Raw genomic sequence first — 21,445 nt, 5'->3', positions numbered from 1 at the left:
AGCTGGACGCTGCAGGTACGAAAGATTTTGTATATTTCTTAGTACGTAGCCTAGCCACCATATAGTGGCAGCCTCCTGATTTTTTTAAAGTTTCCGGTTTGGCAGTTTCTGAGAATGGTCCCTTAAAGGAATGATCTCTTTCAACCCCCGCACTCCCCACCTTTCCAACAAATGTCAAAACTAAGACCGGCTTCGAAGAGTACTAACCGAGAACTTTAATTTGATACTCATGCATGTATGGAGACCCCCGTCTTAAATTCGACATAAAAGGATGAAAATCACTGTATGCGTGAGCGTTCACAGTTCCCATCTTTCTACCAAATTTGGTGTCAATCGCTATAACCGTCTCCGAAAAAAATGCGTACGACGGACAGACCGACAGACAGTAAACCGTACCGTAAACCGTTGTTTTACACAAAACCTTAAAAAGAACCCGCCATTGTGGTTAGATCCGTCGATAATGGGTAGTAGCTTCGCAAGCACAGTGTTTCCATTTAAGGCTTGAATAATAATAAAAGTCAAGAAGATTTGCCCTGTGTCCTGAAGAACTATTCTACCCCCTTCGATGGCTGAGTATTCCTATCATAACCAGAGTATAACGATCTAGCCTTTAACTGACAGAAACTTTAGTGTTTCCCCTACTTCTAGGCACTGGAGCCTTTCGTCTAGTATTGCATATACTCCCAGGTGTATTCTCCTCCTGACATCGCCAAAGATTCAAAGAATCTGTAAATAATGTCTGCAGATATCACCAGTTTCCTTAGGTAATCAGTTTAACCGCCAGTGACCTGTAAATTTTCCCACTGGGATCCAAAGGCTCTACTTGATGACGTCCAAACAATCTTATGAACTTTTTGGTTCACATGTCCTCATAAGCACTTTGGATTATTTCATTTCTGGTGAAGTTCCTTCAACAACTCCTCCTCCTTTCTAAACAGGATGAAACAAAGCCTTATTATGGAAACGGTTTTTCTCTCTCTGCATCCGTCTGCCTGTCACACCCATTGTTCCAGGAATGGGTGGAAATTGTTCATGGAGTGAGCATCACCGTTCTACGAGTTTAAGGGGGTGGGCCATATACATCCAAAAGTTGAGTGAACATATCTTTTGCAATGAACATAGCTATGTGGGGTATTAAAGGAAAGGTCAGGGTTAGTGCGTTGCGATAGGGGAAAGGCAGCGACTGGAAAATGAACATTTCTTTCACGGGCGTCTTCTCAGAATCTACTTAACCGAAAAATGTGAAAAAATTACGAAATTGCCACTACATAGTGTCTGATCCTTTAAATCTGTTGAAATCAAGTTAAAATAGTTTTCTTTTTCTTCAGCTTGTGCCCCGTTTACAAGCGGGGTCTGCTCATTGTAATCGGTTCGGCCATTTGGTTCTATCAAATGCCTAATCTGGATGCAATTGCGAGGCTTTAAACCCCCATCCAGTGTATGAAGCCACCGTTGTTTCAGCCGGCCTTTTGATCGTTTGTCATCGCCTTCGATGTTCAGACCAATCTTGGCAAGTGAATTCTCGTTGGCGTGAATCATGTGACCATACTATCGAAGACACCTCTCGCAGTTTTTCCACGATCGATGCAACCCCATATCGACCACGGATATCCTCATTTTGAATGCGATCAAAACATGTCATGTCACTAGTCGAACGCAACATCTTTGTCTCCATTATCGTAAGACGCCGTTCATTGTCTTTTATAGTATAGGAAGCGGACGGGTGGACGACACTGTGGTAAATTTTAGATTTGAGACGTTCGTTGATACATCGATCACAAAGAACACCAGTTGTGGAACGCTACTTCATCCAGGTTGCGCTAATGCGTAAAGCAATTTCACAACGCAATTCTCTATTGGCAGATAGCATTGCCTGAGATATTTAAATCGCTCAGTTCTGAGCGGGTCACTATCATTGACAGTAATTGTGCCTGATTTATGGGGATCGGTGGTGAAAAATTTAGTTTCATTCAGATTCAATCTGAGACCGATCATTCCATTTTTTGACAAGTTTCTCGAGATCATTTTTGTTATGAGACACTAGAAAAACGTCATCTGCATAAAGCAGTGTACAAGGCGCTGGACGTTAGAAGTCTCTTGTGACGATTGGAGAATTCACTGAGCCACACTGTTGGGTCCCAGCTCTTCGTTTTCCAGAGCTCAAATGCGATGTCATCAGATCCTTTGGCTTTCTCCGATTTGACTCGTTTTATTGCTTCCTTGATTTCAGTCACGCTGTCAATTACGCATTTAACGTGAGCATCTGCGCAGTGGACTTCATCCCACGGTCTTCTTAAGACACGGATTGATTTTGTGATCACAATCGGAGCACCACCGAGACAAGCGCAACGGTACCAGTTATACTGAATGCAAGGATTTCTCCTGAAACATAGGGGCTATTTCGGTTCCCATAGTATCACTATATCCTTGGTAAGGTTTCGTGACCGAAGCCACTTCAGACGAGAATCGGGTCTTCCTAACTACTGCATCACGGCCAGCAAGTGAAAGTGAATACAGTGGGTCCCGGTGCCGGAGGTTCTCCGACAAGGTTGCTACCCCGTTTTCCTCCACATCACCTTGAGCACCATTCCCAAGTAGGCCCAAACCTTAGAATATTCAGACTTTATTGTATAAGCCAAGCATATTTAAATTATTAGGGATTCGTATACCAGTGGTGAGTGCTGGATAATCCAGAGACAAGCCACTCTGCATAACAAAAACTTTGTTTATTAGTTATTTAATCTAAATCGAACCCGTGGTGTGCGCAGGGAGCAAGTGCTACTGGTGGAGTGATTCACGTCCAATTTTCAGGGCGGTCAAAACGATCTTATGTGCAGTAGTCTCCTTTGAGGGATGTTGTTATCGTGAGATTTCGGTGGGTAGGTTCGTCGAATTGAGTTGAGTGGTTTCCAACAAACTCTGGCGCTGACTTTCTTGACTGGAAATGAGAATGACGGCGTCAATGCGTCGATGAAAATGAAAGTAGATGTTACAATTTCTTCCAAGATTGTATGGAGAACTTTCAGTGCGTGGCGAACTATACGATAGGGCCCGGTATATGGTTGCGTTAGCCCGTCTGTCACATTTACTGATGGAATTTGTGGATCCAGGAAGTCTCAGGATGGTTCCATGGCAGCTGACCTAGGTCGTCTTTGAGCAAGTTTCGCGGTCCTAAAAGGATGGCGAGCAATGTACCAATCCATGCGTCATTCTCATTGGGGTATATGACCGCTACCTTTAAGGATCGATGGAAACGATCGTTGAATTGCCGTAATCATGAGTGATGTGAAAAACGCAAATCCATTTGGAATAGATGGCTTTGGCGTTTGTTTCAGCACCTTGATCTGACAAAGGGAATGCTTTTGGGCAGCGTGAAAATCTAAACACAATCGTTAGGCAATAAAGATAGCCACGTGGAGGCAATAGTGACCCAACAATGTCGATGTGGGCTTGCAAGGTTGCAACTCAGGAGAAGTAGAGTTGTTTGCCAGCAGGATTTGAAGCTCTAAGTCGATTTGCTTTTCACTGGCTAGTTCATCTTTGCTTATTAGAGCGGGCAAACTTACAGCTTCGACTTCGTTTTTAATGGAACATACATCTGTCGAAGTGCTTGAGCTGACAAGGCGATGCCTTCTTTACCGTCTGCAAGAACGTGAAGGTAAGCGATATGTGGTCAGTTCTAATTATGAATTGAGGGCTTTCCAGAAAATATTTAAAGTGGTGAATACTGTTATAGATTGCGAGCAAGATACATTGGTAACTAACGCCATTGTATAAACAATGCGTGCTTACAATATTTCTAGCAAAAAGTTTTTGGAAATGAAAACGCAACACCGTCTCCATCGCTAGAAGTAATTTTTATTCGGCGTATATCGATATTTTTGGATTTCCTGAGTCCTTGCAGTTCTCGGATACGCCAAAGGATTCCTTAGACGCCTAGAGAACTCCATTTTGTCGCCAAGAAGTTTGTTGACCTTCGTCCAATCCGTTTTCTTAGGATTCCGTCTTTGTATTAGAGGCTGTTCGCCTACAATAGTGAAACTAAATTCTAAGTAACGATGATCTGAGGGTAAGACTTCATCTAGTATTCACCAGTCTCTAATTAACTTTAACAACTTTGAAGTGCTGATTGTTAGATTAATTACTTCACTTCTTCTTGGCCCCACGAACGTAGGGGCGCACCCTATGTTTGCGGTCATCAGAACAGCTGAAGTGATAAAATCTCTCCTCTCTCATCTATGATTCCATTTGCTACTGCCCCAATTAATATGCTGAGCGTTCGTATCACAACCTATTAAGAGTTCAAAGTCACTTGATTCTGCATACACTATCAGATGCCTTAGTTCTTGTGTCGGCGGAGAACACAAAGAATCACAGGGAAAGTAAGTACCACTAACTTAGTATTGTAAGTGGACCGCATCCGTGGGAACAGAATTGTCTTAATATTGTTGCTTCTAACAATTTTTACTTCAGAACGCAAACCCTCTGCCTCGAGGATCTTTCATCGAAGAAGATCCCGGTCCCATTGACTAATCCAATACCATCGATTTTGTTAAAACGAACCCATGACTCTAAGAACGGGAAATGTATAGTAGCTAGTAGATAGGAAGAGGCTTTGGCATGCTGCAGGTTGATTTGATTAACTCTTTATGTTTGCAGAATAAATGTAACCTAATATGAAAACCGCCGTTAATTGAAAAGTCTACTGCGTTCACCGAGGTTGCCAGGTTATCCTCACCTTCCGCCAAAAGTTCCGCTTTCTTGTGTCCGATTTCTCTGATATCGCCACACTTGGTGGTGTAGCAACGCCCATATCCTCATTCCCAAGAAACTTCACCTTCTTTCGCAGTGCCCTCCGTTATCGGCTGGGACCCCTCCCATGTTCACGATGTCCGGGTTGCATGGATCAATCCCATACCGGAATTAGAGCAGTTGCGTCGAAATCACCAGCTTCTCTTTTTTCCATTTTTCCTGTTGGAGGCGGATGAGAAGATTCTGTCAATCAAGCTAGTAGTCCCTTCTCTTTTGTGGCGCCTTCCTTCCTTTCCGTCGGTGAGCCTGGCTCTTCCGTTTTTTAGAAGAGTTGTTGTTGAGTATCGTACTGTTGATTTATTTACCGTCACTGGAAATGTAAGTGACTGTAAAAGGTCCAGCCGGCCCGGGACGGCTCTTACACAGAAGGCTATCAGTGCTATGGAATGATGAATCAATCAAAATCTTATTATAAACAAAAAGCCCTGGCTCGTGAAATGGCTATAGCGTCGAGAACTATGGGGTGAGGATCTTATCAGTGAATTAACAACAAAAAAAAATCATCTGAAAGTTAAAGAGCGTCATACACAAATCCTTTTCACGTTCCTTCAAGGAAGCCAAAAATGTGAGGGATTGAGTGAGAGCATTATCCCGCCCGAGTGATGGTTTAGTACCTTAAACGGGGTCATTTCCTCACATTTTTGTGAAAAGAGTGTTGAAACAGAGTAAAACAATTACCAACGAGAGAGCAGCACACAAATTTCACATATTTACATATTTCAAAATTAACTATGGATAAGTCAATAAGATTCTACGCCCTCTTATAAGGCCAAAATAGCTACACGAGTTTATTAGAACTGACTATTGGCCGTCTGCCAGTCCTGACCTGTATCCATTCGCAACGATCCTATTAATGAGGGGGGTTTTTTCGGGGTTTGATACCTTTTTCTGAAAACTGCCCTGGATCCTGTTTGTTATTCTCGGTTTTCCTTAATTGTTCATTGCGCATCTCGTTGGGATTGGGATTTATCGTCAAAGCTTTTATCGCTTTGATATTCTGATAAAGGCTAGAATCATGCGTTCCTGTCATTTGTTCTCGAATTAAATTTATTATAATAGTATTGTCCGTCTCTTCCTTTTTGATCCTGTGTTCTCGAGCCTCAATTAAATGACCCAAATTCGATCTTCTATAATCTAATGATTTTGTGATATCTACCGCTCTTTTGTGTGAAATGAAAGAGATTGACCAGTACTTTTCGAAACTGATCCTATTTCTGATATTGGTTGAAACATAGGAGAGTAAGGGCTCAAAATGTATGCCCCGGAAAGTCTAACAGATCTCGTTCTCAGAATCTATCCAACCGAGAAATCTGAAAAAATTCACAACCTTTCATCGATACAAAATCTAGGCCTCAAAATACATCTCATTCCGTTATCATACCATATGTTAAAAATTTACCCGAAAATCTCCTTAAGTTCATCCTTGAAGTATAAATTTGGTACCGTTATAAATAATAATGTAATATACAATTTTGAAAAGTGTGACGGAAATCCAACTATTATTAACAAAGTGTAAGGAGGTCAAAATTTGGTATTTCACGTGGATTTGCCGCAATCTAAGAAGTGTATGGCGGAAATTTTGCATATAAAATTAACACAAAACCTTTATACCCGAAGCTTCCGGTATTCCCACTTGTTTTAACAGTGCTCGCTTCAAAGGTGAGCAAAGTTGGAAAGATTTTTTCACCTTCACATTGTTTAATCTTTTAGCAACGTTTACTCTAGGAGTCCATATGAACAATTCTATTGGAAGATTACCTATCAGAAGTCGTGACATTTGTCGTGTTCGCTCTTCATTTTGTTGGTTTTTTTATTTTAGGTAACCTTAGCATATCCGACTTTTCACGATGCAAATTAGCCACAGTCCATCTCCTCAAGTTTGTTGTCAAAAGATTGCTTGCACCCTGAGTAGCTACTTACCACTAAGAAAAACCTTTTCTTCAGGACTTTTTTTTCAAAATTCTTAGTGCCAAAATATCTTACAATTAGGTTCATTCTATGGTAGTACTCTAATTTCATTAGTATTAGTATGGTAGTACTCTAATTAATTAGGTTGACTTTGGAGAATATTTTTGACATAGAAATATTGTTTGACAGTTTCATTACTACTTTCACACGTCTCTGGCAATTGAACTTTGTTTTTAATGTTTGCCATTTCCTTCTTGGTGCTACGGGATTCCTTCTCTGTTATTGTTTCCTCAGATACTTTTTTTCGGACAAAAGAAATCAATTCCTGCAATATTATATTCAACAGGCCTGGCCTGTATCTTGTGTCTTTTAATGTCATTTCATGAATTTTGACAGCTATCAGGAATGCTGTTTTTCAATTATCATGTGGGAAATGATACCGTATTTGGATTTCGTTTGCACAGTATGCATTTTACGAGAAAGAAGGAAACCATGTCCAAATATTTTGAAGCAATAAGGCTAGAGCAGAGAAGAAGTAAATCATGACCTCTCATATCTCAACTGATGTCCTTGAACCTGTCTATGAACATTTTCGATTTATTTGGGTATGCCATAGTTCAGAATATTGAATTTTAGTTGCGTCCATCACTGCCTGGCATTCAGTTATACATATATCGATTATATTTACTTGAAACCACTCTTAACAATGTGCCAGTCACTTCTGCACAAACACCATCCAGCCACTGACATTCAGAAAGCGTTCAAATCCTGGTAAAGCCATCTGACCAATTCCGGTTCTTAACATTCACCAACAGCTATAACGAATCCATGCACAAGTATTTAATCATCAAACAGAATTATCTCGGTTTCCCCTTCATATTAATTGGTCCACACAATACTGTCGAATCAAAGTGAAAAATATGAGGGCTCATCCGAAAATAAATTCGGCCATCACACACGGAATATGTGTTGTAATGGGAATTTGTGTGCCTGCCCTTGTTGATTGAATTGTCTGCATTCACTTCAAGGTATAGGGGATGAATTACCCACGGTCCAATGACGAATATGTGTGAATCATTTGAACAATTTACTCATCATTGTAAAGTGAATAGGGTCGATTGAATGAACTTGTGATGATTTGGTTGGAATGAATGGAATACGCTTAATTACTTTGTAAATAATAATCATGGATTATGAATAGTTTCGCGGTTCTAATTGTATTTCTAAATTGATTCAATTTCCACAATAAAGCAAGAGTAATTTGATTTGATGTAGGTTGTAATAAAGCCAATTTAGTTGATTTCAAAACGCATGCATAATGCGCTCGCATTATGTTATCTAATTTAAAAACAGATAATTACTCGAAAAAGAGAGTAGTTCCAAAAGTTGACCGATGTAAGCAGCAAGTACAATATGTATTTTTGGCAAAGTACCCAATTATCGACTGCTCAATTTCAGTAGAATCTGCACATTAAGCCTGGTTCCATACCTCTATCCAGAAGCAGTCAGCGCGTCATTTTGTTTGTTTGATCAAAAGCCTGATCTGACTGCAATCGCGAGGCTTTCAAATTCCCATCCAGCGTATTAAACCACCGTTGTTTCGGGCGCTCTTTCGGTCGCTTACCATCGACTTCGATGTTCAGACCAATCTTGGCGAGTGAATTCTTGCTAGCGTGAATTATGTGGTCATACCATCGAAGACGCCTCTCTCGCAATATTAGATATGATAAAGGCGTGTTATGCCGCTAGTTCAACACAACATTTTCGTCTTCATTACCGCAAGACTGCGTTCATTGTCGTTTATAGTCGGCCAACACTCAGAACCATAGAGGGCGACAGGGCGGTTGACATTGCGATAAATTTTAGATCTGAGACGTTACAGTATATGCATGGGAAATGCGAAAAAACTAGCACTGACAGCAAGAAATTAGTAAATCCAGAAAATGTTTCCTAATAAGTAAACAGTGAAGGGGAAGACCATCGACAATCCGCGAATGCCGGCAAATAGAAAGCTGCAATCATATATTGGAAACTGTAATGGCCCAAGTACGCTTCCTTGGGGGCCACCTGCTTTGATAGTCGCAATATTTGGTTCGACGATGAATATAAGCTAGCATCGGAACGGAAGAATGCAACATGTTGGGCAATGTTGCACTCTCAAGAAACTCGGGCACGCGCAGGACCTTTTATGAACTTCATCGAGTGGAGAAGCGTGTGTAAAGTCGCTTCTCCAAGAAGAAGTAAGTTCCAGCAACAAGTCAACATAATGATGATGCTCATCCTGCCGAGACAAAGACGGAGGTCTGATTTCCGACCGTATGGGCATATTGGAGCGTTTGATGAACTGCTGCGTACTTTGATGAACTACTCAACAACCAAAATATCGGTGAGTTGGAGGTCCCGCCTACTGAACGCAACGGACAAATGCTCCGCCAACCCGTGCAATTCATCAGCTTAAAAATCATAAGTCGCGAGGAGCCGATGGAATTACAGATGAATTGGTTAAATAGGGAGGCAACGAACTACACCACACTACAGCGAATTAATGCCTGATGACTGGCAACGAGGCATTATCTGTCCCGTAGATAAAAATGGAGATATCACACAATGCAGTAATTATAGAGGTATCACGCTGTTGAACACCATCTCTTAGATACTCCCTAATATGACACACAAGAACATCATCGGCTTCATTTCATCCAAATTAGCACTAGAACAGATTTTCTTTGTGAGGGAAGCGATGGTAAAACTGCTGGAATGTGGCCATCAGTTGAACCATGTTTTCATCGAACTCAATGCCGCCTATGATAGCCAGAATAAAACTGTACGCGACCATGAGAAAATACCGGATTTCCCAACTAAATAGATAAAACTGACTAGGCTGACCCTGATCAATGTGCGAGGCCAGATAAAAGCAGCAGGATCACTTTCGAGACCATTCGATAGCAACAACGGTCTAAGATAAGGCGATGCCCCAGGATGGATCCTCTGTAACCTGGAGGTCTGGAGAAATTAATTCGTGATGTTGAGAGCGCCACGATCCTCTTTAAGTCCACCCAAATACTGGCTTATGCTGACGATATCGGCCTTATGGGAAAAATAATCTGAGATGTACAAATTGCTTTCATCCAAATGGAGCAAGCGGCGCGAGATGTTGGGCTGCACATCAATGAAAGGAAGACGAAATATATGGTGGCAACGTCAGCACCAAAAAACAAAGAAGCAACAATATCTGGCCGAAAAAGAAGATGTGGCAAAACCTACCTGAGATAGAGAGATAGCGTAGGCCAGGACGCCTAACATCTTTTAGGGATATCGAATATCCCGGCGGCGCATAACCGGGATGTCTGAGGTTTCTTATTAGGACATGGTGATTATTTCAGAGAAGTTATCGATTATCCGAGAGCTTTCGGTCTACGCATGAGCGCACGCTTTATGAGAAAATGCGCAAATTGTTTGTCCTTCTGTAGTTTCGTAATTGGTTCTTTGTTTCGGTAGGATTGTCAGCGTTCTCTGACTAACCCCCAGGACTAAGACTAGTCCCGTTCAACGAAACTACAGTACCTATGATCGTGAGTTACTCGCCGCGTACCTTGCAGTTAAATACCCCCGGCATTCCCTTGAAGGCAAGTCGTTCACACTCATTTTTGTTTTAAAACAAAAGTCCGACAAAGCGTTCCCTCGCAAACTTCGGCACTTGAGCTATATCAGCCCGTTCACTTCCGAAATTCAACACGTGTTTGGAAAAGATAATGTGGTTGCTGACACTTTGTCACGTCTTGCAGAGATCAAGATTCTCGCCACCGTCGATTTCCGGCAATCGTCGAGGTGCAGGCGGACGACGCAGTTCTTCAGAGCTTGAGAACCAACCTTAAATATACATTTAGGGAGTTTCCTATCTTCGCCTCAACATCTAGAATATACAGTACTGCGGGACCTCAGACAAGGGACCAAGGCTATATATTCCTGCCGTTTTCCGAAAGGAAATATTTTATGCCGTTCATGATCTGGCGCACCCAGGCATTGTCCATGAATGAGGACATTAATTCTGGGGCCAGACAGTGCGTCGCATGCCAGAAGTGTAAGACTACAAAGCATCTTAGGAAAGAGGTAGGCATGTTCCCTCGGTCCACTAAGCGTTTCTACACAATCCACATTGACATCATTAGCCCTTTGCGAAACTTGCACGGTTTCAGGTATTGCCTTACAGTCAGCGATAGGTTCACGCGGTGTCCTAGGGGAATACCTCTTAAGGACATTACTGCACAATCTTGCGCAGAGGCCCTCTGTCAAAAGTGGATTCCATGATTTGGTGTGGTGGTAATTATAATCACCGACCATGGAATGCAATTTGAGTCCTTCCTTTTCTTAGAGCTCGGGTTTAAACACCATCGGACAACCGCTTGCGACCCTCAGCCTAATGGGATGCTCGAAAGGTGGCACAGGACGCCGAAGGCCGCTATAATGACCCAAGACGACCCTTCTTGGTCGCAGGTCCTGCCGTTTGTTCTTCTTTTAGGCTCCGGACAACCAATCGAGAAGAATTTGCAGCACCCACCCACGACGCGAAAACCGTGGCTGACGTAGTCTCGAATCCTGTTCGCATGTCTTAATTAGGAGGCCATCTTATAAGAGCCTCTTCGAAGTACTCGAGCGAGGCCGACATCATTATATCCCCAACGTCGGGGCACGATTAAAAGGGTTCCCTTGACAGCAAAAATTGTTTTTCGGTGTCATTTGGAGTTCGAGAAGTCAAGCAGGAGGAGAGAGGTCACTCCTCTCAATTTATTTTTAATTAAGTTAAAAAAATTAAAACAATTGATATTTAAAAGTAAAAAAAAATAAAGTGATTTAATTACAGTAAGTCTGGAGCCTGTCAAATCCGTTGATAATTTTTTGGAGAGGATTGACTTCCGATGATTTGTTCAGAGTCCATTCCTTACAGGAGACTTTGTTGATAATCGAATGAATAATCTCAAGGTCTTATCGGCCTGGGCTTGAAGTGTTTTAGCAAAACCGACAGCTAGGGTGTGGCGGATCTTCTCAGGCATCGGTTCTAGGAAAACGCACAAGTGCCGCATTGCACTGATCGGCCGTCATGTGCTGTATTTGACTTAAAATCTAGGGCCTGCTGTTTGCTCCTGAATGGGTGACCACGGAAAATATGTCATATGTTCGCTTGCTACGATGGAGAGAAAGGGTTGAGGATACGCTTCTTCAGCATCCTTCAGATTGAACTTCTCTAGCTGTTTAAGAATGAAATCCTTGTTCAGACGCAGGTTTAGCGTTAAAATTTCTAGCGATATTCTGGAATAATGATGGCTTTGATGTAATCAGACGTCTTAATCCAACGATGTTTTAATTTTAAAAACTACTAACTGGTCACCTCTGGAAATTGGATAAAACATGAATAAGACTTGTTATATGTAACGACTTGTTGTGATAGGGATTCCCAAATAGATATCAGTGTGGTCTCCCTAGCCATCTCCAATTCAAGAGGTTATTACAAATGGCGCCCAATGTGGGCTCTGTCCGGGAACAACCTTTAGAATCTGATATATTTCTATCCAACCCACTAGCATGAAGTTGGGAACCGGAATAGGCTATTGGCCATAGTTTAGTTGGAACCAAGCGAATGTTGGACATGAAACTATCGAATGTGTAGACCCCACGTTGGGCGCCATTTGTAATAACATGTTGAATTAGAGATGGACAAAGAAAAAAATCTTACTTGGCCATGGTCAACCCGGATGGTCAGCAAGTCATCAATAATCCCAATTCTACACTTGCCATTATATCTAAACAATGTGAGAAAATACTATGCTGCCGTGTTCGTCCACTGTCCCCACTCATCAATCCTCTGGTAAAATTGCAGTCTGCATCCCCAGCAAAATAAAATTCCATTGGAAATTATAAAATTTTTCAGGTGTAATTGGAGCACGGTCACTCTATTTGTCTTCGCAAAAACTGAAATGTGATACGATTAATTATTTCTTTCGAATTTACCCTAACTAGATCCGATTATTGATAAGTTGCCTAAGTGGCCTGATTGCCAATGGGGAGTTGACTGCTGTGATTAACTGACGTCAACCACTGGGTTCGCCAGTCAATTTTTGCTCATACGTTCACTGATTTCCATAAGAAATGAATTGAGCAATTCAGAGTTCATGATGGACTTTTTGCACGAAGAAAGCATTCGCTGTTACACATGAAAAATGATAGATTTATCTTCATTCATCTAAATTTAGCTGCCATTCTCATTTTCGCGTTGATACGGTCAAGACACCCCAAGTGGGTCACCACATATGCAATCATACATTTTCCAGGTAAGTTTTTCTTGTTAGTGTCTGATAAAAATAATAATTTGCTAAGCAAAATTACGCTTGCTGTTTTTTGAACAGTTTTGTGACTGGTTCGGCCACCGTTTCTTCACCGGCCGGCATCGTTCCTCGGTCGCCCTCTCCCCCTGGTGAGTTTGTGGAACGACTTTCTTGGCTTTCTTCTTATTGCAATTGCAATGCAAATAAGATGAAATGGTAACGGATTGCTACGCTACAGCGCACCGGTTCGATTCGGTAAAGTTTGTTCGTTGGAACTAGCAATTGCCATCGGCTGACCCCACACTCCCCAAAACGCTTCGGGTTGTTATAAGGAAAGTTCAATCAACCAGCGCGTACTGCACGGGGGAGATAGCGGAAGAGATATGAAGAGAAATGGGTGGTAGAAGGGATGCTAGAAAAGCAATAGCCTCGTTGTATGCCGGCGTTTGGCTACATAAAACTTCCAAGATCGATGAAGGTGGGAAAGCGGAGCATCCCCGGGGGCGAAATGGGTATTCGTAGTCCATAATGACTGCATCGCGGGGCTATTAATTTCTGAGCCCTACCCGCACTGCTACCCTTTCACATTCATTCCCATTGCTCAGTTCTTTCCAGATCAACTTAAAATATGATAAAGTCATGAAAAAGATTCTCCAATGGAAAGTATCTAGTTCGCCCCGCATGCAATACACGACCGGGAATAAAACGATTGCAATACAACACACTCGCATCATCTGTTTGGAGCTTTGGATGAGTGAAAAGTGAAGGTCGCACAAGTGGCCCCCAAATGCATATGTGTGTAGTGGAGAAGTTGCTGGAGCCGAATTCGAAGACATAGCCGGATGCCGGTGTTTTGTGCTTCGGCGCTTAGCCAACGTCTCAGCAAGAGAGAATCAGCGAAGCGTTCAGTCCCACAGAAATTCGGCCTTCCGTTCGCGAACTCTCGTCGGCGACGAAGAGCTTTGCGGCGAATTGATTTTCCACCCGTTTTCGTCGCTGCACCGCCTCTTGAATTCGCTTTTTATATGTAATGCATGCTATCATGGTTGCCGGCATGATTGCGAGAAAGTTGTGCTCATCGGGCTATGTGTATGGGGAACGCATAATTTAAGGGGGGTGTTCAATTGAGAAATGGACAAATTAGAAATAAATTTAAATTTCTGACCAAGTCATATTGATTCAGTTTCAAAGCCAATGAAGAAATTGGGTCCGTGGACCATAAAACGTGAGAGTAAGTTGCTCTTCATTTGGTCCGGTCCAACATAAAGTAAATGTGGACTTAGGATCCCTCATATCCCAAAGAGAAATCTAGCTTCGGCCTATCTTAGGCTCAAATTATGGGCAGTTTTAACTTGAATATAATTCGCGCCTTTGTCGTGTTTTGCGATTATGTAGAAAGAAGCGTTTTCCACCTGTTGCCACTCTCTGTCACGCTGCTCTCAGGACAGAGGTGAGGCAGCATCTGATGAGTTGCCTCTGCCCCGAACGAAATCGTTGGTGGTCTTTCTATTAAATCCACATCAAGAACGCATTCAAACTGCATCAAATTGTCATTCCTTCCTGATCAGAACCCATACCCCATCGATTCCTCAATCTCCTTGTTGTATCGACCTGGCTCCATAACATTTGCTTCTTCATTTAAAAGCAGCTATAAAAAGGAAATATTGGGCCAAGTCTTCTTTAAAGAATATTCTAGAAAAATCCTTCCATGATGCTTTACTAGAAACAACGCCTTTAACAGTCAATCGCTGCAGTAGGATGGTATTGCCTGGGCAAAGCTCCCCGTAAATCGTTAGTATCTCTTTCAAAGTTATTTTCGAAGTTTTTTCTTGCTTATTCACGGCACCAGACTTGATTTTCCCCCTTCTTTTACTTTTCTAGCAAATTGACGGTCGCTCGCTTTATAAAAACAGGATTTTCCTACAATTTAGTATTTGTGGTCTTAATGAGTTGATTATTAGCCCAACTAACAAAGAGTGACTTTATCTAAACTACAATTTTTGGTTTTAAATGTAAATATATATTTTGGGAGCGACTTATCCCTTTCGTCAGTACAAAGCTAGGAGATAGCTTTTCTTTTTCTTCATTTTTGGGTGGACAGTCCTCTAATTCTTTGGTTTATTCTTTACGTTCCAGATGATAGTCTGGTGGTCATCGTGGTTGTAGTATTGGCGACCGTTTCAGTATATATGGCCAGCTAGTGACTTATTAACTCCACTCTTGTTAGCCAATGAATGTCGGGTTGAAAGCTTCCAGAAGACAATGCCGCCCCTTGACCATGAGACCTCTTTTTTTGTTACTCTAAATCTTGACGAGATTTCTCCCGGGGTCTTTCAAATTATTTATTTTTAAATATGTCTATATTGCACCTACTGGCTCTGCTTGAGATCAGATCATCTGCTTCTTACTTTTCCTAGCCTTCTCTGGGTTAGTTTTAGTCCAATCGCCACGTTCTATTCCCACTTGCTGTCATTTCAGCCTCCCTTCCTCAGAGTCGATTGCATGTTGCTGTTTTTCCTCGCATTATACCCCAACTCTCTCTAAGAGTTCCCGAGTAGACTACGCCCTCCCTTGACAATTTTGCGTCATACACTTCTAAGATATCTCGCTTGCTAGCCATGTTCACGCTCTAAGAAACACATCTGCAAACATCTTATTTTTAGCGAAGTGATTTTTCGCCCCAGATAGTGTTAGGTCAAAGTACCCGGACAATACCTTCCAGACAAAGTTGTTGATAAAAGCTTTGAAATTCAGAGGGAGGTCGATGCTATCTTTTTTCATGCTGAGACTATGCGACACCGCAGAGAAATGATTGGCACGCATCTGAGACCTCATATGTTTTTTTTTCTGGATGGGGAGTGGATATTTTAAAAAGACGCTGCTGTGCCAGGTTACGACAGTATGTGGGATCCTCACTCATAAATTAAAACAGTTCCGACTTTTCCATCCATGTTCCCCGTGGAGTTTTACTTCCGGGAGACAACTTTGATCAACACCAGCACGGTTAAATCACGCGTTCGTTGCTCGTTTCGGGCTCGATTTAGTTTCTGGGGCTTTTTTTGCATCGCGATAATTATTGCATTTATCGTGCTCTCATTTGATTCTAACCTCTTCATCTCCTCCATAAGGCTATGGGGTTTGGTAACTAGGCGGGGACGTCGTTCACCCTCCTTCTTTCATTTGGGAATCTCTGCCAATGGAATATCACATGCTCCGGGTCATTGGGTATAACAGTGCATTTGGGACAGTCGGGGGGTTTATACAATCCGAAGTGATCCAAATACCTGTTACCACTGTATTCTGTAAGAAACTGTTTCACGTGGTCTTCAATTCTCCATGTTTACATTTGACCCATCTTTCAATATATGAGATCAGCGTTTGGATCCACCGATCTTCCCTGGAATTATCCCACCGTTGCTGCTATCTCCTGCACAATTCGCTAGAAGATCCAAAGGAATCATTCCCGCGATGACCAAAATTGTCTCGCCTGGTTGCTTACCCTCATCTGATCGGTCGGTATACTGAACCCATCTTTCTCCGGTTCACCGCATTGTCCAGTGCTCCCGCCTTAACAGAAGTCATGTATAACAGGATGGTCTTAAACCCCGAGAGCGTTTCGAAGGACCATCAACCTCTACCGGTGAACAACATATTAAAAAAATCAAAGAACTTGTGCTTATCAATCGTCAGATGGCTGCTAGAGACCTTGGTAATGCTGTTGGTGTTTCGAAAAGATCTATGAATACCACTTCGTTAGACCTAAAAGTGTAGTCTCAGCTGGTGCAAAACAACTGAAACTGAAAAGATGGCAGGGAAATCGTTTTGAGACAATCGAAGCAATACAACGTGAATAGCTACCCGCTCAGAAAGCCATCCCGGAAAGCGACTTTAATTCTTGTTTCGAGGATTGGAAAATTCGTTGACGTAAGCGTATTGTGTCCGGAGGGTATTAATTTGAAGGCGACGAAATAGGTTTAGAAGAACAACTAAATACATTTTGAAATAAATAAAAACTGGTCTTGCTTTTTGGATACACTGGTATATCCTACATTTCAATATCTTCCCCGTAGGACCTAAAACATAGATAGAATAACATGAAGATGGTGCGGCATGTGATTTTTGGGCCTTCTGTAGCAGAATCAATCTCTGTTTTTTTCACTGTATCGGAAACACTCGTTCCACAGATCCCTTGTAGTTCCTTCCGGGTCACTCAGAGGATCGAGAGGACGTCCTGTTGAACTATTTACTGAGGATCAGTTTCTTCGTTTTGTGGCAAAGAATTTCAATTAGTTTGCGGTCGCCCCACGAGTTCGTATCTGTTTCAAGACACAGCTGCCTGTCGCAATTACTATTAGTAGTCTTTCTTCTCCAGGTCTCGATTTTCCGGCTTTCCTCTTGTCCTTTGACAAAGTCCTCTGGCTGACAGTTACGATGATCTCAATAACGAGATTTCCTAGCTCCACCAATAGTTTAGTTTCCCACTGTGGTGAAAATATCGTCGCGGCATTGTAGAGTCGTATATCTCAGTTATTCGCTGACATAGCTGACTTCCTTTTTCCAACGCCATTCCCGCGGGTCGTGACCTCCTTCAACAAAAATTGTCCTCCCCTCCGGAGGTAAAGTAAACTAGCCAGTTATTTTGTTTTTTTTTTCCATTTGTATTGCACATTCGACTGTCGATTTATCTTTATCTAACGCGTCATTTGTATATTGACCTATTGTGTACCTCTAAAACGTCTATTCAAATGACATTTACCATTATATATATATATTTGGAGTGGCTTGGTAATCAGTCTTTTTTGGATACAATTTGATTAATTAAAATAAATACCGAATTTCGGGAATCAACTGTTCCCTTCTTCAGTGTTCATTTCCTTCAAGAGAAGAAGAAACACTGAAAAAGGGAACAACTGGTTATCGAAATTCGATTTTTGTTCCGATAAATTAAATTGTACCCTAAAAGGATGAACCTTCTCCAACTTTAATTTAGGCAGTTTGAATCCATTATAGTTGAGAGATAGCTGATCCTTCACTTTTGTTTCACCGCAGAAAAGAAACGTTTCATCATCCTTTAAGTAATTTTCATTTCCACAGAAGATGTTTTATTTCGGGAACCAGTTGCCTCCTTATTATTTTCTAAATGCAGATCCAAAATTGCTCAGTTCTTGTTGAGAAAAGGGGAATTATACTTAAAAGTATCTTTACCCTTACTGACTAAAAATAGGATTTTTTTGGAAACGAAGACAACTGGTTTCCGATGTACGGTACCGTCTTGGAAATACAATCTTCACCTTGAAAAGTGTTTCCTTTTATTTTATTTCACGAGCACCGGGTTTCCTCACTAGGGTTTGAAATCAGTCAACCAAAATTTTTTCTCAGCATCTACTAACAACGCCCCCTTAAAGCACCCGCTCCATCGAACATGTGTCTGTGTTACACCTCCCAATCTTCCTCCCCCATTCGGCGAAAGCTCTCTTAGCCGGTACCCGGAATGTGGGTGCGGATGCGTTTCGGGCCCGTGGTTTGCTTCGAGATTGGTTTTTCGGCTGCCGGTCGATGAGTCGGTCGGTCGGTCGGCAAGGCCGTCTGTTGTCATCCCATCTATTGTTGTCTCTCGGCCTCCCACTCGGGGCCATTGTTATTGCAAAGCTCACTTGCTCGCCGATGCTCTTGGCTTCGTCGCCGTCGCAGCAGTCATCATCCCAATTATTTTCAATGCAATTTCACTCGCCAAATAATCCACTGACTGCGTCCGCGGTCTTGCAGTGAAAAAAAAGAAAACGTTTCGCCGGTTGTCATCGTGTTGTAATTAGCAGTTCTGCGAGAGAATTGAATTGAAAATCGGAAAAGCTTGACTAGTTGTTGAGAAATCTGCGTAAATTGTTTTTGCGTAAAACTCAGTTGTATCCTTGAAGTCCTGCCTGGCGTGACATTGTTTTGACTCGAGTGCGTTTGCCTGTGAGCGGCTGTGCCTGTGTAAGGTAACTAACTGCCTTGAATTATCACCTGGTCGGTGGTGCTTTGCGGCTAGTGAACTCAGTATATTTCGCACCGAGGGGTTGCTGATTTTGATAGCTTCACCCCGAGCACGGTGTGTGCGGTCTCTGTGGTTACAGTGCATTCACGTCTACGTTGTTGGTGGGTCTGTTCACGACGCTCGTAGCTGACTGTCCTCCGGTAAATGCAAACTATTCACGTTGCACTATTGTCTGCTGGGGTTTTATGCACTTTGCCGAAAGACCTTGCTGGCGTATCTAAAACGTGGCAATTTTTCGTCGGCGCTGTCGGAGTTCGTGGAGCAGCAAAAATCGCAATTGGCAGTAGTGTCTTCTCGTTGCCGGTCTTGGTGTCGGTGCCAGTCTCGATTCTTGCTCTTCTTGGAGCCCCCTCGCAGTAGTGGAGTCGCGCGTATTCTGCTGTGTAGTGGAGTCTTCGACGTCTTGAGTTGCCGCAGTTTCCCCGTGGACACCATCCGCTCTATAACGTCTCGGTTACCGCTTCGTCTTGACCGTCTTGTGTGTGCATTTCTTCAAGACACTCCATCCGGTCGTTGCGGGGCTTTCGGGCATTCCGCCGCTTTTTCAATTGGGATAGTCACCGACTGGCACTTGCCGATTCGCCGCCTATCGTCGCCACCGCCGTTAGTGTATTTTCCATCGTTGAACTGCCACATCTGCAGTCGCTCCATCCTAAACGATATTGCGTTCAATCCGTCTCCGAATCGTAGCGATTTCCGTGTGCATTGTATTGTCGTCCGGTCTGACCTCATGTCAGCAGTACAAAACTCCTGTGAACGGTCTTAGTATTGAACGAATTTTGTGCTGTGCAGCCCTCATCCATTTACTACCAATTAAAGACGTCCCCTGTTCTGTGCGTCTCGCCATCCCTCTGATAGTTTCCGGTGCGAAGTGGTGCACAGATTACTCATCGTTAATCCGTTTGTCCAGTCGGACCCGTCCCGTGAATTCTTAAACGCATTCCATCGTTCACGAATTGCCGAGTCTGAAACGCTTCAACCCACAGGGTGACCTCATGACCAGTGCTAGTGCATTTCCGGTTGGGATTAGTGCGTGACATATCCGCTGTTTCCTCGTCGCGTGAAGTGAGTGTCTCCGTTTGTTGCGAGTGTTTTATTCAAGCTGTGACCATTGAAATCGTTGAATAGGTTGTGCCGGATCATAGTGCCAGCATCCCTCGAAACCCGCACATCAAGGCAGCGCAGTGAAAGAGCGAATTCTGTGAAGATATATCAGCACTTGTGCGGAACTGGGATTAAATTAACCACCCAACGCTAATAGGGGGAGCAGAAGTTGCGTCAGCTCCCGGTTAACGCCACTCATCTTCAGTTCATTATCAGCGCGGCAGCCGCCCCCCGCCCGTCTTGCAGGCTATCTCGTCGTCGCGACGCCACTCCGCCCCATTTCTTGTGCGCTAAGTACGTATTCTAATTAAAACTAATTAAAATTCAAAGAGTGTAATTATTAGTTTCTTTGCCGAGTGCTTCCGACTCGGGGGCTCGGAGACTTACTTTGGGAGAGATTATCATGGAAGCAGATTGCTTCACGTTTGTGCTGTCTTTGAGTATTCGTTGCCCTTTCTTTTCGCCGTTCGTTGATGGCCCGGAAGTTTCGAGTTGGAAACGTGCATCAAGTCGAGTGTGAACTGAGGCCATGCTTCCGACTTGAATGAAGTGTGGCTGGTTCTCCTTCTATCCGGTTTTCGCTTCACGGAAAAGGTGTTCGTCGGGAGGACTTCTCGCCAACATTCTTTTGTGCAGAGTTGTGTAGAGGGAAATTCACTTTCCGCTTCCCATAGTCCTCACACCTTCACTGAATTCTCTGCTGTAATTACTAATGCAGTTCCACACACCTCGGCATGTCTCCGGCGAGATAGAAATTTATTAGAGTTTAGACTACATCAAATGTCTCGCTCGTGAGGCCTGTCTGCACCTAGGAGCATTGTGAGTTGCTGAAATGCGAACGCGTCTGGTCCCACTTCCACCCTTCTGTGCACCAATCAACCCTGTCGACATCCCTTTTTAAGCCGCTTAGTGCATTTCATATGTCATCCTAGCGTGCGTTCTATATATGATAATTGGGCTGTCTATGGCGGTGTCTTGCTCCGTGGGGCCACTGCTGTGTTTAGTACGAAATGCGACGATGGCGTCGACGACAGCGGCGAAGCTCAGTAGTGTCTATAGTTGTCTAGGCTGGGTGTGGTTTTTTTTCGAAATCGAGAGAACACACCACCAGATGATGAAACGCTTTTCCAGTTTGCCAAATATGCGAACGCACATATGAAGAAGAATTCGCACATATTAGAAATATTCTTTGAATAATTTGCAGTGTGGAGCTGCCGGTCGTTTTCCTGCAATTTGATGGATTGATTTCAGAAAATTTGTGGAT

The 21,445-nt window shown here is 42.9% G+C and overlaps 1 protein-coding gene across 14 annotated transcripts in view; it reads left to right on the top strand.

Annotated features, from left to right (window-relative positions):
• The window catches only part of LOC119650369 (protein alan shepard), a 460,805-nt gene that overhangs the window by 92,836 nt on the left and 346,524 nt on the right, over positions 1 to 21,445 (top strand). Inside the window, exon 1 of one of the 14 annotated variants that reach the window (XM_038053095.1) lies at positions 18,626 to 20,475. The exons of the other annotated variants lie outside the window; for them this stretch is intronic. The gene's annotated coding sequence lies outside the window, so the exon portion shown is untranslated. Of the gene's footprint in view, positions 1 to 18,625; positions 20,476 to 21,445 lie in introns of those variants that run through there. 14 annotated transcript variants of the gene reach the window in all.

This window comes from Hermetia illucens, chromosome 2 (assembly GCF_905115235.1).
Source record: "Hermetia illucens chromosome 2, iHerIll2.2.curated.20191125, whole genome shotgun sequence".
In the NCBI taxonomy this organism is placed as follows: Eukaryota; Metazoa; Arthropoda; class Insecta; order Diptera; family Stratiomyidae; genus Hermetia; species Hermetia illucens.
This window is presented reverse-complemented; position numbering and strand designations above follow the sequence as displayed.